General features: G+C 29.8%; 1 protein-coding gene across 3 annotated transcripts in view; it reads left to right on the forward strand.

Moving 5' to 3' along the window:
- Window positions 1-4,425: 4,425 nt before the first annotated feature.
- LOC123715666 (zwei Ig domain protein zig-8-like) overlaps window positions 4,426-18,310 on the forward strand; it is a 136,577-nt gene continuing 122,692 nt past the window's right edge. For 2 of the 3 annotated variants that reach the window (XM_045670886.1, XM_045670888.1), the window contains exon 1: window positions 4,439-4,532. The gene's annotated coding sequence lies outside the window, so the exon portion shown is untranslated. Of the gene's footprint in view, window positions 4,533-18,310 lie in introns of all 3 variants that reach the window. The other variant, XM_045670887.1, reaches the window with a different exon arrangement.

An 18,310-nucleotide genomic window follows, 5' to 3' on the forward strand; every position in this document is an offset into this window, starting at 1 on the left:
GCGTAGGTCTTATCAAGAAATTACCTTTGTTTTTGTGAAAAAGGAGTGAAAAGGTCAGCCGAAGTGTATCAAGATACAGTCGTAGATCATGAAGTGAACCTTTCAGCAACATACTTTTTATAAAATACACCGTGGACTTTCCAGCAGGATTCTGGATTCTTGGCCACAAGGCACTAACTACCTAAGCCAGGCTTCAAACCAACCTTCCGGATTTCATAATCTGAGGACGGGGCCTCATCTAGCCTAGACTTCAACCCTTGAGACTTCAAACTACAGTGAGTATTAGAGGAAATGGCCTGCTCTAAGCAACACGGTGACATTAAGTCTTTTAAAAAATTGGAGCAAGCTGTGACGAAATTTGCCTTGGAAACAGTGCGTATAAAAGTCAAAATTGAGAATTTAATAAATATGTAGGTATACATTTTAATAATATTACAATACTTTGTATATGAATACTACAATATGAATTTTCAATTCAAACAAGTTGTTCCAATCCTTAGCTTCATAATATCAGTTTATATTCTAATTACAATTACTTCATTGTATTTAAGTCTAAAAGCTCTTCTAAACCTTAGCTTCTCCGACATCGACCTAAAATATATAATAGTCAATATATATTTTCGTCGTCTAACAAAGCTGTTCAAAATTATGATAACGATCCTATTCATATCAAACTAAATGTTGCCATAATGTTTTGACGTTTTTAAAACTTTATTGTTTCACTGTAAATTCTAGTTTTTGCAATAGGCTTAATACTTTTTGTTCGCGACACTCTTTTTTATCTCGGCTATTCTGACACATAATAAAGCGAACAGCTGGCGTTTGCGCCGTAAACTTTTAACATGGCTTTCAAATGAAACAATGTACGGCTTGATTTTTAATATATGAACTTCAAAATATACAGCTGCTATGTCATGTGTCTCCAGACTTAAGACAGTTCACAGTATTTTTTAACGTATCTAATATGTATATATAAATGTTCATTATGCAGGGAAAATATTATAACATACACTACAGTGTCTTAGTTTTGGTGTCTAGAAACCACAGTTACCATGGACAGATCGGATGATCGAGATGTCAAATGATTGTTCGCCATAAATAAGACTAAAAAAAATTTATAACATGTAAGTTATAAAGTTAAACATTATCTAGTTGACAAAAGGGCCTGGGACTAGTGCTAGACAGGCTACTTCTAATAAATTTGTGATTTTTGTTTTACAATAAGTGTTGTTCGTCATTTTGTATGATGATTTGCTATTTTAAAAGAGTACCGAGAGTTTTTTACGCCGGCTTATCTCTCGGCCTACAACCTCTGCCTTCTTTGCCGATGAGTAGGGATGTCTACGATATAAATTTAATAATGTGGAATAAGTGATACCTATATCTTATATTCCATAGTAAACATATTTTTTATGTATTTATTTTCTATATGGAAGAGAAACATTGTGTGGTTTTTAAATCAGAAAGTTATAATAATATATTACCAAATTTATCAGGTTATAAAACAGTCCTAAAATCCTAGTAATAACTAGAAGTAGATCCTAAAAAAAGGTACGGAAATAATATTACTAAAACTCGAAACGATTTTTAAAAGCACCTTTGTTTCATATTACATTGAGATTGGATTTAATAAATAAAAGTTCAAAGTAATAAAACGAATGAATCGCGCCAAAGCTAGCGCGGTCGCAGATCAGTTAAAATTGGGATTTGTAAAAAATTGCTCGCCTTGAAAAATATCGTAAACTCCATAAGTTTTTTTTGTACAAACTGAGTAGAATTAACAATATACCATTGTTTTCTGCAGGATTATTGTTTTTTAAATAACAAAAAAGATAATTTCGTATATAGTACGTCATTATAAATATTCGGCGTCAGATAAATAATTTAAGCATATTACCTTAATTACATAAGTTGACTCTAAAGTTACAATTATGCTAATTGCGTGACTATTATAAATTTGAGAAAGGTATTTAGAATATAGTTACCAACAATGTGTCGACATCGTCTTGCACTGTAAATAATATTAATTAATTACATGTTTTTAAAAGATTATATTAACAGTTGATAGAAAAAAAATGTTTTTTTAACTAAAATATTCTTGAGTTATTTTTTTTTGTTTTATTTTTTTGCAGTATGGATAATGCAATTAAAACACCCGTGGCTCGTGTGTCTACTTGTTTGGTGATCATTTGTTGTATAATAGGCAAACAGGTGACCAGCCTGATACACGCCGTTGACTTTTTGGGTCTAAGGCAAACTGGTTTCCTCACGACGTTATCCTTCACCTTAGCGACTGTTAATTGCTCACATAAACGTAAATACCATTGGTACACTTCCAGGGTTCGAACATACGATCTTAGAAATCAGAGTCACTGAGTACATTATTGTTTTTATATCATGAATAAATATAAATAAAAGTACACTTAAAAGAAGAAATTCAATTCTTTATTTGCTATACATATATAATTTTCATTTCTATTTACTCTATGTATGTTATCGAATTTTCGGTGACTTAACAGAGGTCAGTTAAAATTTCTATAGTTACAATATAAAACATGTTTTAAATTATACTGAAAGTTATGCAAGTTGAAAAAGTGAATAACTGGCAACATAGCTGAACTTATTTTTTATTCTTTTAAAAGTTCCCTCGAGACACAAAAGTATGTCTGTGGAGTTACGGAATTCATTTGTAAAATTGTACACACATTTTAGAAGTAGTTTAATTATAAAAATGTTTATTTTGGAGTCCCTTGCTATTGTAAAGTTTTTTTACCAAACGTATTTTAACGTATTTCTTAAGTTTTTTGTTGAATAAGAGTGAAAAATTATAGAGTTATAGAAAGGTACTCATTGATGGCCTAAAAGACAAACAAAAACTGGACTGGACAAAAAGACTATGGTTTTTCTTAAAAGAGCGGTAATAAATTATTTAATAAAAAGCTTTCAGATCTTACTTCTAAGTACTGTGTTTAATCGTTTTTTTTATATATTATATACCTAAAACCTAAATCGCCTCATAAGACTCTCCTTAATGTTTATATCTAGTCACAATATTAAATTCTAATCCGACAGTTATGAGAAGCGGCTGTTTCATCGTGTATACAATAAGGGCTTAAGTGGTCCAAGGAAGCAAACATGTTATTCTCAACTCTTTTATATTAAATATAAATATTTTTGACAAGTCTCTTGTATGCAAATTCTTTAAAAAATATTAAATTATTAGAAATGAATTCTTTCCAAGCTCCTATATAAAAATCGATACATAGTTTATATACTGAAAAAGAAAAAGGAAAAGAAGTTTCACAAAAAAAATAAGCAAAAAAGAAAATTTGACAAAAGATGTATTCAAATGGTTTCCAAGGTAAAGCAAAATAGGAAACGCCAGGAAAAATTATGGACAGTTAGAATAGAATAAGGTCAAAGCGATAGAGCAGTTTAGACTGATAAGTCAAATATGGGACGCCTATGTCAGAAGACAACCTGACCATAAAGCTGGTTCCAATTTTTTTTTAATTGTTTTGTTTTTCTCCTAAATTATTTTGATTTTTGTTTGTAAATAACAGTGAGAAAATAAAGGATTTATTTATATTATATAAATACATATGTAGATATGGTATCAGGTATACACGAATAGAAAACAGTTTCCTCGTGATAGCTGAATCATCATAAATCCAATATTATATATATATAGTCTATTTAGTGCTTCTTCCCACCAATCAGCCTCGATCTACCGAGTTTAATCTTGCCACCTGGTTATGGATTCAGTTAGAACCTTGGGGTTCACATATCCCAACCACATGATTGTTGAATAATTCAAACAAAATTATTAAAATTTCGGATGGTTGTGGTTGTGATTTACACTCAAAGATTGTATTAATCGTCCATCGAATATAATTTTTTTTCTTATTACAGTAGTAAAAATATTCATAATTATTATTAATGTAAGAATCTGCAAATGCAAATATTTATCATATATCTAATTTTTTTAACAGAACCCTCACTTAATCCATGACAAATAATTTACCTGAAGTTATTATGTATATGCAAGAAAATGCGGTAATTTAGTATTCAAACATGCACAGCGATTTTATTATGCTTGCTGACATCTGCTACAATATTCATAGAAAACTAAATATCACGATATTCATATTAAACAAACTGACATCTATTGGTTAGATAAATAAACCAAACTGAAAAAGACTCCGCATTAACAATAACGTGATAATAAAGGCTTTATTTTCATACAACTAAGGGTCAATGTTCCGCGCCGCATGGCACGAAAACATCTCATCGCACCCAACAATGTAAGATTTAATACATCAATATGACAGTCTAGATTGAATGTAAATAATTGTGGGAATAAGAGTAAAATACGGTTTGTAAATGTATGGCCCGGGCGAGCGGTCCCCGCACGGCAGTTTGCGAGTGACCGCCGAGGTTGACGCGTGTCTGTTGGTTATCGAATTTTCAGTGCAGTGGGTGAAGTGATGTGTGAGTGATATTGAAATGGGATAATGTAAGTTCGTGTGAAGGTAATTTTTTATTTTATATTTGTTTTAAGTATAGGTAAGAGTTACTGAGCTTGTAGTTTATTTATGGCAGAAAATGATAGAATATAAATAAAAGGGACAAAAATAATTAAAGTATTTACGTTGTTTGAGGAGATAAATATAAAGTTTATGAAATTATCAGTTGATGATGAAAAAAGTACGTATACATTATTATTATTAAATATTTCAATTTATATAATTAAAAGCCGCAGGGAGGTTTATAAATAAATTGTATAATTAACACGTCAAATAAATGAATATTATAAACCTTTCTTATTATCACGATAAAATAAATTGGTAGAGGCTTCGTAGAGACGTCGTAGAGGCTCTACGTCTAACGTAAAACCTCGACATCGGTGACGACGTTTGTAATTTACTCTGATAAGAAAATAATATTAATATTTAATAAATTAATTGATAAAAAGGAGAAGGTCATTCTCGAAAACGTTTTTAATTTTGTATTTAATGATTTGAATTTCAAAAGGCAATAATTTTATATAACCTGAAAAATTGAACAATTTTTTTTAAATTCTTAATTTATAATAATATAATCGAAAGTTATTGATACATAAGCAATTTGGCTTTGGTTATAAATACCGTGCAGTTTAGTCAATCGCACATTTTACTTCGATCTTCATGCAAACAAAATATAAAAAATTAAAACTTGAGTGAAATATTTACTTTGAGTTTTTGTTACACAGATTTTTATCAGTATAGTAAAAGACAATGAATATAAGTATGCTACTCGTGAATAACTATTATTAGTTAATTATTAGTACATTTGAATATACCAATTTTAAAAGGGGTATCCAAGGTACGAGGACAATTACAATATCGAGTAATTAAAAAGTTTTAAGGGAATTCGTCTAAAGAATTTTTGTGTGTACGCCTGATTACAGTATATAAAAGTTAATCAGGTTAATATGGAATTAAATGCTACAATATATTTATTAATATATAATTTATTTAAGTAGTTGAATTTAATTGTACACCATATAATTATGACAGAGTTTATTTAGAAGTATCGATAGATGTTTGTAGTAGTATCGATAATATAATACGATATGCTGGTAATGATTCATCTATGGTTTTCTTAAACGTAAACGGGTCGCCTATTGTATTGAAATCCAGTCCCGGTTGAAGTTATACTAGATTTTTAATTATTTCTTAGTATTCTACCCTCCTTTGTCTTTCAACTCAATTAAATATTTATCTGTTAGTGTCATATAGCAATTGCGACTTAACAATTTTGGTATCGATTGCACGTTTAGTGAAATGCCTAAGCTGATCCCCTGGAAAGGCTTTAACACTTATTAAAATATTAAATCGTTTATATAACTTATGGTTATGTATATAATGAAATAAATATCTAAACAAGAATTATAATGTTCATTATTTCATACAATAATGAAGATTATAATGTTATAACTGAATTGTATCTGCGTTTTTTGCACATGTGTAATGTAATTGTTTTAACTTCTGTGCACTTGTTCTTTAAGGAAAAGGTTCATAAATATAATAAAGGAGCCTACCTGTATCCAACTTAAAAATCACATAGTTCATAAATTACAGACTCAGTTATTCGGCACAGCATATTCTATAAAAAAGTATTTGTACGGTTATATCATTATTATGAACAAAGGTTTAGGTAAATAGATTTTTAATCTAAAAATTGTGTGCGTGTACACACGTAAGAAGTGAAACTTCTTTATGACTTTATTTTTCGAAAAATGATCTATTATATGCAACTTTACAGAAATTGTTTAAATAAAGTTAAATAAGATAAAGTTTAACAAAAGGCTTTTATTATCATAAATATTAATACAAATAATAGAATTATTACTATCGTTATTATATATTTTTGTTAATAATGGCTTCGAATCTCTTCGAATCAATCATGGTAGCGACATAATAGCGATAGCGCATAACGGAAAAATTTGAGGGTAATTTTTTTTCCAACGTCGAGAAAGAAGTTTCACTTGAAAAAAGATTACAATAGTTGCTTATATGAGATTGCATCTAAGCGATTTATGTTCCCCTGTATTCACTGCCTGTACCTGTATGCATTCACCTAATGCACTCGGTATTTAGACCATAAATGCAATAGATATCGCTTGCACCAGGGAACAAACTCGTAATGCACTATTACTACGACAACTTTTCTTATTTTTGTCCTTCGTTGATGTATAACTGTATTTTTTTTTCAGAACTTTTGTAAAACATTTTACTATAAAAACACAGGGGGTTGTTTTTATGTTGAATGCATAATGTTTGTAATTATCGTTTACCAAATTTTGCCTCCCCTGAAATTGATCGCAACAACCATATAGTTTTAGTTTAGATTGTAATTCTACTCAATAATCATTAAAGGTAATGCGACAGTTTAAAAACGAATAAAGACTGGTAATAACACCGTGGTCTATCTTTGTGTGGTAAAATATTATTACTTTCTAAACATTCGTCAAAATATGCCGTCGTAATGTGCAGTTACTGTTTCATCCGTAATTCTGTTTAAACAGTGAAAAAATCGTAAACGTTTTTGCTCTTCAGTCTAATAAGATGAATTACTGCAATATACATTTATTTATTTTTTGACTATTTATATTAAATTCATAACAACAATGCTTACATTAAAATATATATAATTGTATATGTTTTGTTATTTATTATTTTACCTTATTTTATTTTGCTTGAAAAATAAATAGTTTTTGCTTTTATGACTATGAGTTCTCCGGGGAAAGCGATGAACCATCCAAATAAGGAGAGTTTAAATCATGTTTGATGAACCCACACTTTTAATAGTATTAGGGAATCTATTGAGAAATTGTACAAGTAATAATCTTCTTTCCATATTTCCTCAACATCGGTAAAACCAAATTTTCAAACGGTCATGTACTTCAATAAAAGAGATCGTAGAATATATGGCTTTGTTTATCGTGAATCGTAAAGAAAAAGTGTATTATAAGGTAATGTTCTTTGATCTATGCAATTGGTGTTTTGTGCGTAATTAATTAGTTTTGGTTACGGTCGTTAAAATCTATGTTGTTAGGACTAAATAATCTCCAGCAGAATGGTAGATAAACTGGCGAACTTCGGACTTAAGTCCTAACTTAGACTTTAGTAGGTCAAACATAAATACTTGGTACCAACTTAGCGTTTAATTTCTGGAAGTTGGGAATACTAGGTTCAAGTTATTTGTTTTTACGCCAGTGACCTGAAATGAGGTTTTAGCGTCTTACATCGATCTATACGCTTGGGAATATATATCTTAATTTGTCGGAAGATCTCGTTTCGAATCTAAAAGAACACTTTCATAGTTTTAATTAAATTTTAAAAATGAAGATTTCAGGTAAGGCACATTTCTATACCTGTAGCCAAAGATTAAAAGGATATTTAACCATTTAGTTAGTAGTATTTTTTTATTTAATTCGTTATTATATAGCTACCATGCATTTTATAGTCAAAGATGGAATGCATAATAGGTACAAAAAGATTCAAACTTTTTAAAAGGAAAAAATCAATGGAAATTATTAAATACATTAAACTAAGGAATACCATTTTTTTTAATATTGTTTGGTGTGAAAGTTAGGGTATGTACGTGAGGCTTTATATGTGAGGTGTGCTCATAACGCTGCTAATTTAGTACTTTAGATATTCTTAATACTTATTTTAAGCAAATTAAATCATAGGCTCGCCATAGCAAAATTATATTTCAATAGATACTTTTTCTTTCTAAGATTTCTCAAATATCACGCACTCCAAAGAAACCTTTCGCAGTTCTTCTCAGAACTATATATATACCAGGCTTTACTTTCGCTATGTCTAGAACTGTAAATTATTGAAAAGATTTTAACCGTTAAAACACATATAAGACTTTTTGTTGATTCACTGGAGTTTGCCTTTTACAGGCATTTCTTTATAAATTTTAGTATTCTAATAAATTGACACAGAACGTTGTCAAAAGTATTTATATATTATATATATAAGGCATTGTTGGTTTCAGCGTGTGACTCTCATCCCTGAGGTCATAGGTTTGATCCCCGGCTGTCTTTATTTCTGTGTTCGCATTTAACATTCGCTCGAACGGTGAAGGAAAACATCGTGACAAAACCGGCTTGCCTTAGAGTTGCTTGCCTATTAGATTAATAAATGATCCTGAAACGGATACAGAAATCTGAGGCCCAGACCTAAAAAGGATCCTTTAATTATTTATTTTAATATAAAGCATTAGCGTAATAGCCGGGTAGTAGTGGCCTTGTTAAGATCTAGTCTAAATATACTTTATGGTTATATTTACGGAACTGATGAGCCTTTAATCGACGTTTTGACTACATTTAATTTTAGGTACAGTTGCAAACTACGCTATGGTGCCCTATTAGTTGTACGTTCAAGCCCTGGTCTTTATGTGCCCTATTAACACTTTTTTGTGAAGAATTGAGCATATTTTCTACTCATCAACGAGGTATGTCAGGGTGAAGACATATAATAGAAAGACCAGGATGATGTTAATGCAATTATTGTTGATGTTGGTCTATCATTATGTTAATCATCTTTAAATTTGAACAACTTCCATTATTATTAATCTATCGATTTACGAAAGTAGATAAAAAAAGTTATTTGATATTCAACGAGTTAAACGTTCATATAGTATTAAGAAAAATTAACTGCGCATACCCGCATCAATTTCCGAGATGTCGTTAATCTTACGTTTTCGAAAAATATACTTCTCTTGCATTTACTTTTCCGGTTTCAAAGAATTATTACTTATAAGTGTAGCTTGCATAACAAAATATTCCGATTTGAAATATTTTTTACATTTCCCCTTATTGGTTAATTTTCTTTTATATTATCCTTATTATTCTTTTAACGCCTTTGAACGGTTACCTGCATTCTATTTAATAACTATAAAGGGTTTTCTAATATATTTATATGACTAAGCCATGTAGACTTTATGTAAAACTAATTATATAATATATATTTAAAAAAAATCTATTCTTAAATTATCGTGATTTATGTGTCTTTCTTACTTTCTATTTTTAATGTATCATCTTTTTAGATTAGTTTGTTTTTTTTGTTCCTATTTAGTTTTGTCTTAATAACTGTGTATAACATGTATTTTTGCACTACTAGCCTATCTTATGTAATTTAATATATATATTTTTTCTTTACTTAGTGGTTGCCTGGAGGAGATCGCTCGAAAGCGATAAGGCCGCCAGTTGCCCTCCTTTTGATTTAATTATGTTCATTTTTTATATATTGTAGTGTAACAAAGTAAAATAAATAATATCCTATAACCCCTAGATGGGGCAGAGGGCGTCCACAGTGAGTCTCCTTCGCGTTCGGTCTTGAGCCCCATATTTCACCTCGCTCCAAAATATTTCCAGCTCTCTTTACCTCATCTGCAACTGTACGGTCCAAGGTTTGCCTCGGCGGCCACGCTTCCGCATTCCTTTCGGGTTCCAATTAAGTGCCTGCTTGGTAATATAATTGGGATCCCTTCGGAGTGTATGGCTTATCCATTTCCATTTGCGTTGCTTGATCTACTAATCTAATCAGAGTTTCTCGGCAGCGGTCCCAAAGTTGCTCGCTAGTGATCTATATGTTTTATCTAATTTGCCTATAAATATATCTTAAATGAGATTTAGTTGTTTATGAATAGATATTTGTGTTGATCACGTAGCTACCCAACGGAGCATATTGTGGCATTGTCATTATCACACATCCAGGTCAAGACATATCAATTTTGATATATTTCAGTAGTGAAAGTAATTATAAGCTTCAGTTAAAAATACTGTTCGTAAACGGATTAGAGGAACTCTTTTTGAAATCGCCAACTTCTTTATTTCAAGGAGCTATACAATATTACATTTGAAAAGAAAAGGTTTTAATAATTTATTTTTAAATAGTTTTACTTAACAAGCCTTAACTTAACAAGCCCGATTGTGGTATATACCTGGCCATTTAGGGGAAACAATTCCAAAGGCTCATTCTCAATAAAAAACATATCAGTGAAACTGGACCAACTTTTCTAATTGCATACACAGACAGTCGTCTTTCTAGTACATTTACGCGTAGTAATATGTATATATTAGTTAAAATTGACTAAAGTTTTATATTATTTCACCGAATCGATAGCAATTTCCAATAAACAAAGCTTTAATGTTGCTTTCATCAAAATTTCCGTCATACTCCAATGCATCGTACGTAAGCTTCTCAATTTTCCGATCAAAAATCCCTTTAGTCTTCATTCTGGGGCGGAATTTCTTTACACAAAAAATAATTTCAAGGCTTCGTGTAAGGATAGGTATAAGAAAATCTATTATCATACATTCTGTTGTCTGGGACAATGTAGAAGCTTTTCATTATTTGATAAAATTAGTTCAATCGTGGCACAAGAAACAAATATACTTTTAATAAAATTGCTGCTGTGATGTGATTTTTTCACATATATAATATTATAATACAAAAAATCCTTTATTTGTGTACATAATAAGGACAGACGATTTGATATTATTGTATTTAATTCACGACCCCCAACGGACTCCTCTAAAACCTACTATTTGTATTTTCATTCATATATATATATATATATATTGTAAGTAAATTATGTAAATAATCCAATAGATTACTTCATTACTAAGGCATCATATAAATAATATTTTTCAAATAATGTGTTGTGTTCCAACATAAAAAACCTCCTTCGGATTAAAATTAATATGTGTTTTATTGTTTCATTTAGGAAATTACGTATTTTGTATTTTCTCTATGTAGTTGAGTAAAAAGTATATCATTGTCGTTATTAAATTTTTACACTACATAATATACTGAGTTTCTAAAACTTCACACGTTGGTTTATAACGAATGTTGGTTACTTTTAATCAACGAGTGAACGAGAATGAGAAATAAAATGTGTTTTATTAAATTTGAAATTTGAAACTGTTCATAAAATTTGGAAGCTCTTGAGTCTATTATTTGATACTAAGCTAAGTTATGTGAATACTAATCCTCTACACATACGCTCGGTTACGGCGTGAATTATAATAGAGAGATTACGGTATATTGTGCTAAATTAACCACATAATACTCTGAGACATAGTCGCAGCCTGTATATACATACTATAAGGATCATACCGGGAAATATTTTAATAAGCTTACTTTTAAGTTAAGGGCTCTTAAAAATATTTTGTATTGTTATATGTATCATGTAAATAGTTGAGAAGAAAAAGGCTATAGAAACTTTACAAGGACTTTTCGTTGATTTTTTAGTTTCTAACTTTAATTTCTTTTAAGGACTTTTTTATTTCAATTTTAGTAAAATAATAACCGCAATTACATTCCTAATTAACTTCAGAGTCTGGTCGCTTATTACGCTTTCTAGAAAATCCTGCCGTGACTTGAAAGGGTGAAATAAAACAAAGGGAAAAAAGGGCAGAACTAATGTCTTCCGGGAGTTGTCGCTACCCGACAACGCATGAAGTGGCTAATGGTTCTCTCGTAGTCTAAAATCAATGACCGTTGGAGATTTTACCCGTTGTCTGAAATATATCTTTTAAGAAACCCGGTAAGTACTTGTTACAATAAATTTTAGCAAATGAATTTTAAATTATTTTTATCATTCAATTTAAGTAAATTAAACCTAAAATTTAATATGTAACTACCACCGATATTATAATACGGACCTTTTATCAAATTTTAAACACGATACACATCTTTCATAATTCATTGTGCCAATGGGAAAACAGATGGCGCTAGCAACATTAATTTCGGCTGTAACCGCAATGACAATAATTCGCTCTAATAACCCTAATCAGCCCATGACCATGCTTAGTGCTTATGCAGTTTATAAGCCAAATAGAAGGTTTAGTATATAAGTTGAAAATAAGTAAACGTGATGAGAAATTATAAATCAAGCAATTCACAGCAGACGCCATTTACTCATATATTTAAAATTTGGAATTTGGAACTTTAAAATATTTTATACAACATAAGTTAACTGTAAGAGTAGTTATTAATTGTTCCAAACATGATAAATTGATAAAATCACAATAATAAATTATTAATTTTAAATATATGAAATGACTGTTTCTTATTTATATAAACTCAAATTTATTGATTTATTTCTACATACTTATAGTTAGAATGAGCGTAACTTTCCGTTTAAATGGTCACCGTAATACATTGTTCATTAAATGTAAATTCACGTCGAATTTATTATTACAATAACGTGTTAGAATATTACTTTCAATTATTGTTTTATTAATAAAACACGACAAACAGATCACCAATACAAGATATTGTGTAAAAATATATGCTAGTTAAAATTATTGAAATGTCTTTATGGATAAGATTTTTTTTAAATGTATTAATAACAAAACTAATTATGAAATTTGTAATGGACATACACATAAAAGATTTTTTACACTATTATTTATATAATACTTATTTATATATATACTAAACTACCATGTCTTTTTGTAAATTGCTATGAAATTTAAAAAAAAATGGGTCATCCTTTTAAAATATATATATTTAACTAAGTGATACGGGTTAATTTCTCATATATTAAAAACTTTATTGTAAATTACTATGAAATTTAAAAAAAATGGATGACCAATTTTTTTCTTGTCTTTATCCTATTTGGGATTACAACTATGTAAATTTTACATGATAAGTACGTAAATATATATATATATATATATATATATATATATATATATAATTAAATACGCTTTTCATTTTTTTTACTCAAGTTAAAAAAATTACCATCAAATGTAACCAAAACCTTATTGGATGTCATATTAAACTGTTTCAGCTACTTCCGGTACCGGAAGTAGCGGATGTTGGTCGGGACTGGGCTAAACTTGTGTGCACTTGCCCCTTTGATACTGTCGTATAGGCGTGGCTATCTTTGATTCCTTGAGTTGAAGTTAGTTGACTAACTTTCGTATACTAGGTCAGTTGATCAGTCAGAGTCAGAGCAAAGTAGATTAAATTAGGTATATTGAAGCAAATTGCATTAATGTCCTTCATGGCTTAGTAGTTTACGCTTATATCTTATATCCTAAGGCCTTGGTTTCAAGGCTAGTAATTTAAAGTACTGACTTATGACGATGAGGCCAAAATATAGCTTTTCTCTTGTCATATGAGATTAAACTTGAGTCATGAGGAACATACCCTACGTTTGTATTGCCTTATCATGAATCCACAGAGAAAATCTTGTACATTGTCTATGGTAGAGAATGCGATTGTATAAATAGTGTAGTGTTTCAAAAATTCAACAAAGGACACCGATAACCGCGTTTGTGCGGGAATATTTGAAGGACTTTATTTTTTTGGAAAATATTTCTGTCGTATGAATATTATGATAGTATTTTTTCAGCCTCAAAGCGTTGTCAAACAAACATTTATTTTATTTGTGCTATATATGCTGATGGAATATCATTTCATATGAACTACTGTGTGCACAATTTAAAAAAAAATTGGGGGTTAAACTGACAGGATCTGATGTTAAGTAATACCGCCGCCCATAGACACATTGCCACAAAGTTCGCGAGTGCATTGCCGGCATTTCAAGGATTGGTACGCTCTATTCTTGAAGGACCTTAAGTCTAATTAGTTCAGCAAGACATTGGTGGGCAGCTGGTTCACCATAATGGCGGTGCGTATCAAAAACTGTCTTAAAAAACGCTTCATTGTGGAACGATGGCCGTCGAGGTGACGTCAAAATTTTATTTACCTGACGTCAAAAAATACATACAACATAGTTCCACTTTTGAGCTGATACTCTACTAATTCCGCATATGATTTCGTGGCATTACCATTTCCAAAGTTCTGCACCAGAACTGAGAGATTAATGTAAGTTGTTATTACTTTTTTAAACTTTGGTTGTAGTTTAACATAGTATGTAAGTCTATATGTATTATAATTATTGTTTGACATGTATGCTGTAAATAAATAATTCTTACAGCCAAAAATAATATAACGTTGTAATATTAAGTTGTCAAAATATGGTCACTAGTGAACTATACACAGATTAGACAAATTATCCTGAATCACAAAATAAATATTTTTGTAATAATGAAGTAATTACAGACTATCTAAAATATTTTTTAATCTATTATTGGTGCGTATAAAAATCATGAAAGATAATTAAAAGAGATGGAACGATAAAACTTAAGCTAATGTAAGTTTAATAAGTTCACTTGACAAAGTTTTTGGTTACATGAAGAATTTACTAAGTTAATACACTTCGAGAGTCTCCATAAAAATGATTTATTACATACTTTAACTTTACCGAAAATATCTAACTTGAAAATGAAATATAAAATTTTTGCCTAATATTTTAAAATAATTGAGCCGCTATATTATATAACCTATTGCTATTTCATTATTTACGTATTATTATGAATTATCATTCCCTAATATTATAAATGACTACACATTTGAATACATTAAAATTACGATTAAACAAATAAAAATATTCTTCGTACAAAAACAATTATCCCATATATGCTCATTTGTATCAAGGCAATAGATCTAGGCGGCCTCTTAAAAAGCTGTTTAATTAGAAAATTCTCGTTTGTCTAGTCCATCATGCCTTAATTAGCAATACTATCTCATTTGTATTTTTAATTTCTCCACCCGGTCTATTATGGCTGTAACAATAGGAATTATGACCTACTAAAACAACAATAAAACTGTAATGAAACTATAAGATGTATCTATAGCTTTGTAAAACTGGAGCACTAGTATCAATGTAATATCACATTCGGGTTATAAACGGAATTTAAATGAGCATAAAGACTGACTGATAGAACTCTAGTGCGGCATAATAATCCCAAAATAATAATAATAATACTCAATCCAAATAAAACTTTTTTATTGTATCATTTGCGAATATGAAAATGAATTAGCACCTAATATACTAAACAGTGTATATAAAACAGGTTGTGTAGGAATAATAACTTTATGTAGCTACAAGCGTTAAAACGCAGGTAAACCTGATGCTAAGTGATTGTCACATTAACTCATGCCAGAAGAGTCACGACACCATTGTGGGCCTTTTAATGTCCATGCTTTTTCATCTAGTATCTTTTAAAGTAAAGAGACATATTACAACATGCTTTTACTTTGTGAAACTTCAAAAAGTAAATTAAAAACGACCTTTTCACGCTAAGCACGTTTTTAAATACATCAAAAAGAAAATAACCTATAAAGTTCCTCAATTCACACTTATTAGTTGAATTATGTTTTATTCATGTAAAATAGATTAAAGAATTTTAAAAAGGTTCCATAGCCTCTCTAAATTATTCATTTCACGAAATCTTACGAAAAATAATTAATAAACATGGCGACAGGCGAAAATGAAGTAATCAAAGTAAAACGCGAAAAAGCCATTTATCAAGCGGTGAAGACAATCAGGATCATTACTTGTATTATAAGTAATAGTTGAGGGACTGAGTGGGAGATTTGAATGAAAGCTCTGGTTTTTGGTAATTGCGCTTTTAGGCTGTTTACTTAAGTGCAATCAGTTTTCTTATTGAACTCTAAATAAAATAGCTTTTAAAGGAATTAATTCTTCATTTCAACACAAAGTCAAATCATTAAAACTTAATTTAATTATTGAAACTTTAAACAGTGAGAACAATATGCATTGTCATGAGTTAACTGAGAACTTTTAATATAATAATATTATTTAGTACGAAATATACGTACGTTATGAACTTCACGCCCTGTTAAATCTTTTTGCGCAACGATGCAATTTATCAAGTGACTTAGTGCATCTCGAAGAGTTTTGTGATACATTATTATCTAGAATTAAGTTTTGGAAAACATAACATACATAAGTGTAATAATTTTTGAATCCTAGTTAATTGGATAGGTGCATATGTTTTGTATTAACAATCTTGGTAATATGCTGAAGTATTTCTGAACCAATTTGGCTTAGGGCCCTTCAAGCAAAAAGCGTACCAGTTCTTAAAATACCTTTTGGCAGTGTGTGTGTCCATAGGCTGCGTACACTTAACATCAGGTGACTGGTGAGTCTTCAATGACTTGATCAATCTGGCATACTTTTCTTTAAGAATAGTTTATATATCTGTAATTGTAGTTGTTCGATTCCCAGGAGAGTTGTTATGCTCTTTACTTCCGTACCTTACCAGTTCATCCATAAAAATCTCTTGTAATCTAGTGATTGGATAAAGAAGCAATATTTTATATTTCTCTAAGGAGTTTTATGTTCTTGGTATAGAAAATTACATGAATTTCTTCGGGGAGAGAAAACTTTTTGAATCAGGTCTGTCCGTCTTAATTAAGTGCTTAGGGGAAATTTATTTAAGTAGACACCGTTTGTTGAGTATTGGAGGTAAAATTATATTCAAAGAAAAACCTCTTAAGTAAATAATAATTTGTCTATTACGTTAAATTAATAACAGTTTTAGTCTAGAGTTTATGGTAGTTTAATTTTCGGACGTTCAGGGGTTTTCTTTTTCTTTTTTAGTATGGATTAAAGTCCTTTGCCTTTCCCATTAGGGATACATTTATATCATCGTCATATAAATGACACTTCTACTATGTACTGTAACTGTAACACGAATTTATGTGTGTGGTACACCTGTGTCTAGTAAAGAAAGTACACACTACAAAAAACGATAAACAAACCAGACGTTCCTGCGGTTTATAAATCATTAAATAAGTGAAATTAACTTAGTGACTAATATTTAAACCCCTTAAACATAAAAACTCAGTCAATGGTAACTTAAGTACTAATTTATCCTCTTAATATCTATGAATGTAAAACTTGTAGAATGGCTAAAAACTCAAAAATATAATGAAATTGAAAACTTGTTTGGTAATATAAAATACTAAAATTTGGCTATTTAAAATTTATAACTTCAGTCTGTTATATTGTTTAAAATTTAATTTAAATAGAATCTTAGAATCTTAACAATAAATATTAATTTCCATACTTACCTAAATAAACACTAAATTCATATCTTGTATTAAAAATTTTCTTCCACAAGACTTAAAAATCTTTATGGAAATTCACACTTACTACGGTCTAACCCATTGCAACAACTTAAATAGATTCTACCCTCATTTAGTTTAATAAACAATGGAAGAAACTAGCGTTTAAGATAGAGACTAGGCCTAGTTTAAACGCTAGTGCTATTATGTTTAAGGTTAACCAAAATGAATATTGTATCTCAACGTTTCGTTGCCTATTGTTGTTTACAACCTTTAGAATGTAAGTACAAAATGTAATGTTTTTTGAGTCAAATAAAGTAATTTTTAATTTTTTAATCCGTCTTTATATCGCTGTCAACACAGTTTAAGAAAAAAAAGCATCGACTAGAGTACTTTAGGTAAAAAACTAATTTTTACCAATAAGCGGAGTAACTACTCATTTTGTGATTACTACCAACTTCAATCATACGAGCCAGGGGTAAAAACTTTTCAATCGAGATTCGCACTTATCCGCTGTTTAATTATTTACTTAAATTTATTATAAAACGGTTCATGTAACATTGTCAGTGGAAAATAATTTTGATTATTTTATGCTGGAGTCCAATTTTTTTTGCTTTTTATGTAAATTTCAATCATATAGGATTTATGCTTTCAAATTCTACATAGTAGTATTTGGAGTTAATATAATAGTAAGTAATAAAGATAATTATACTAGGAATTCAGAGGAACTTCTATTAATATTTAGAGTAATAACTGTTTCGGGTAATAGCTTAGCTTGATATGTGCTATAAAGT

The sequence above is a fragment of the Pieris brassicae genome, chromosome 10, assembly GCF_905147105.1.
Source record: "Pieris brassicae chromosome 10, ilPieBrab1.1, whole genome shotgun sequence".
Lineage (NCBI taxonomy): Eukaryota > Metazoa > Arthropoda > Insecta > Lepidoptera > Pieridae > Pieris > Pieris brassicae.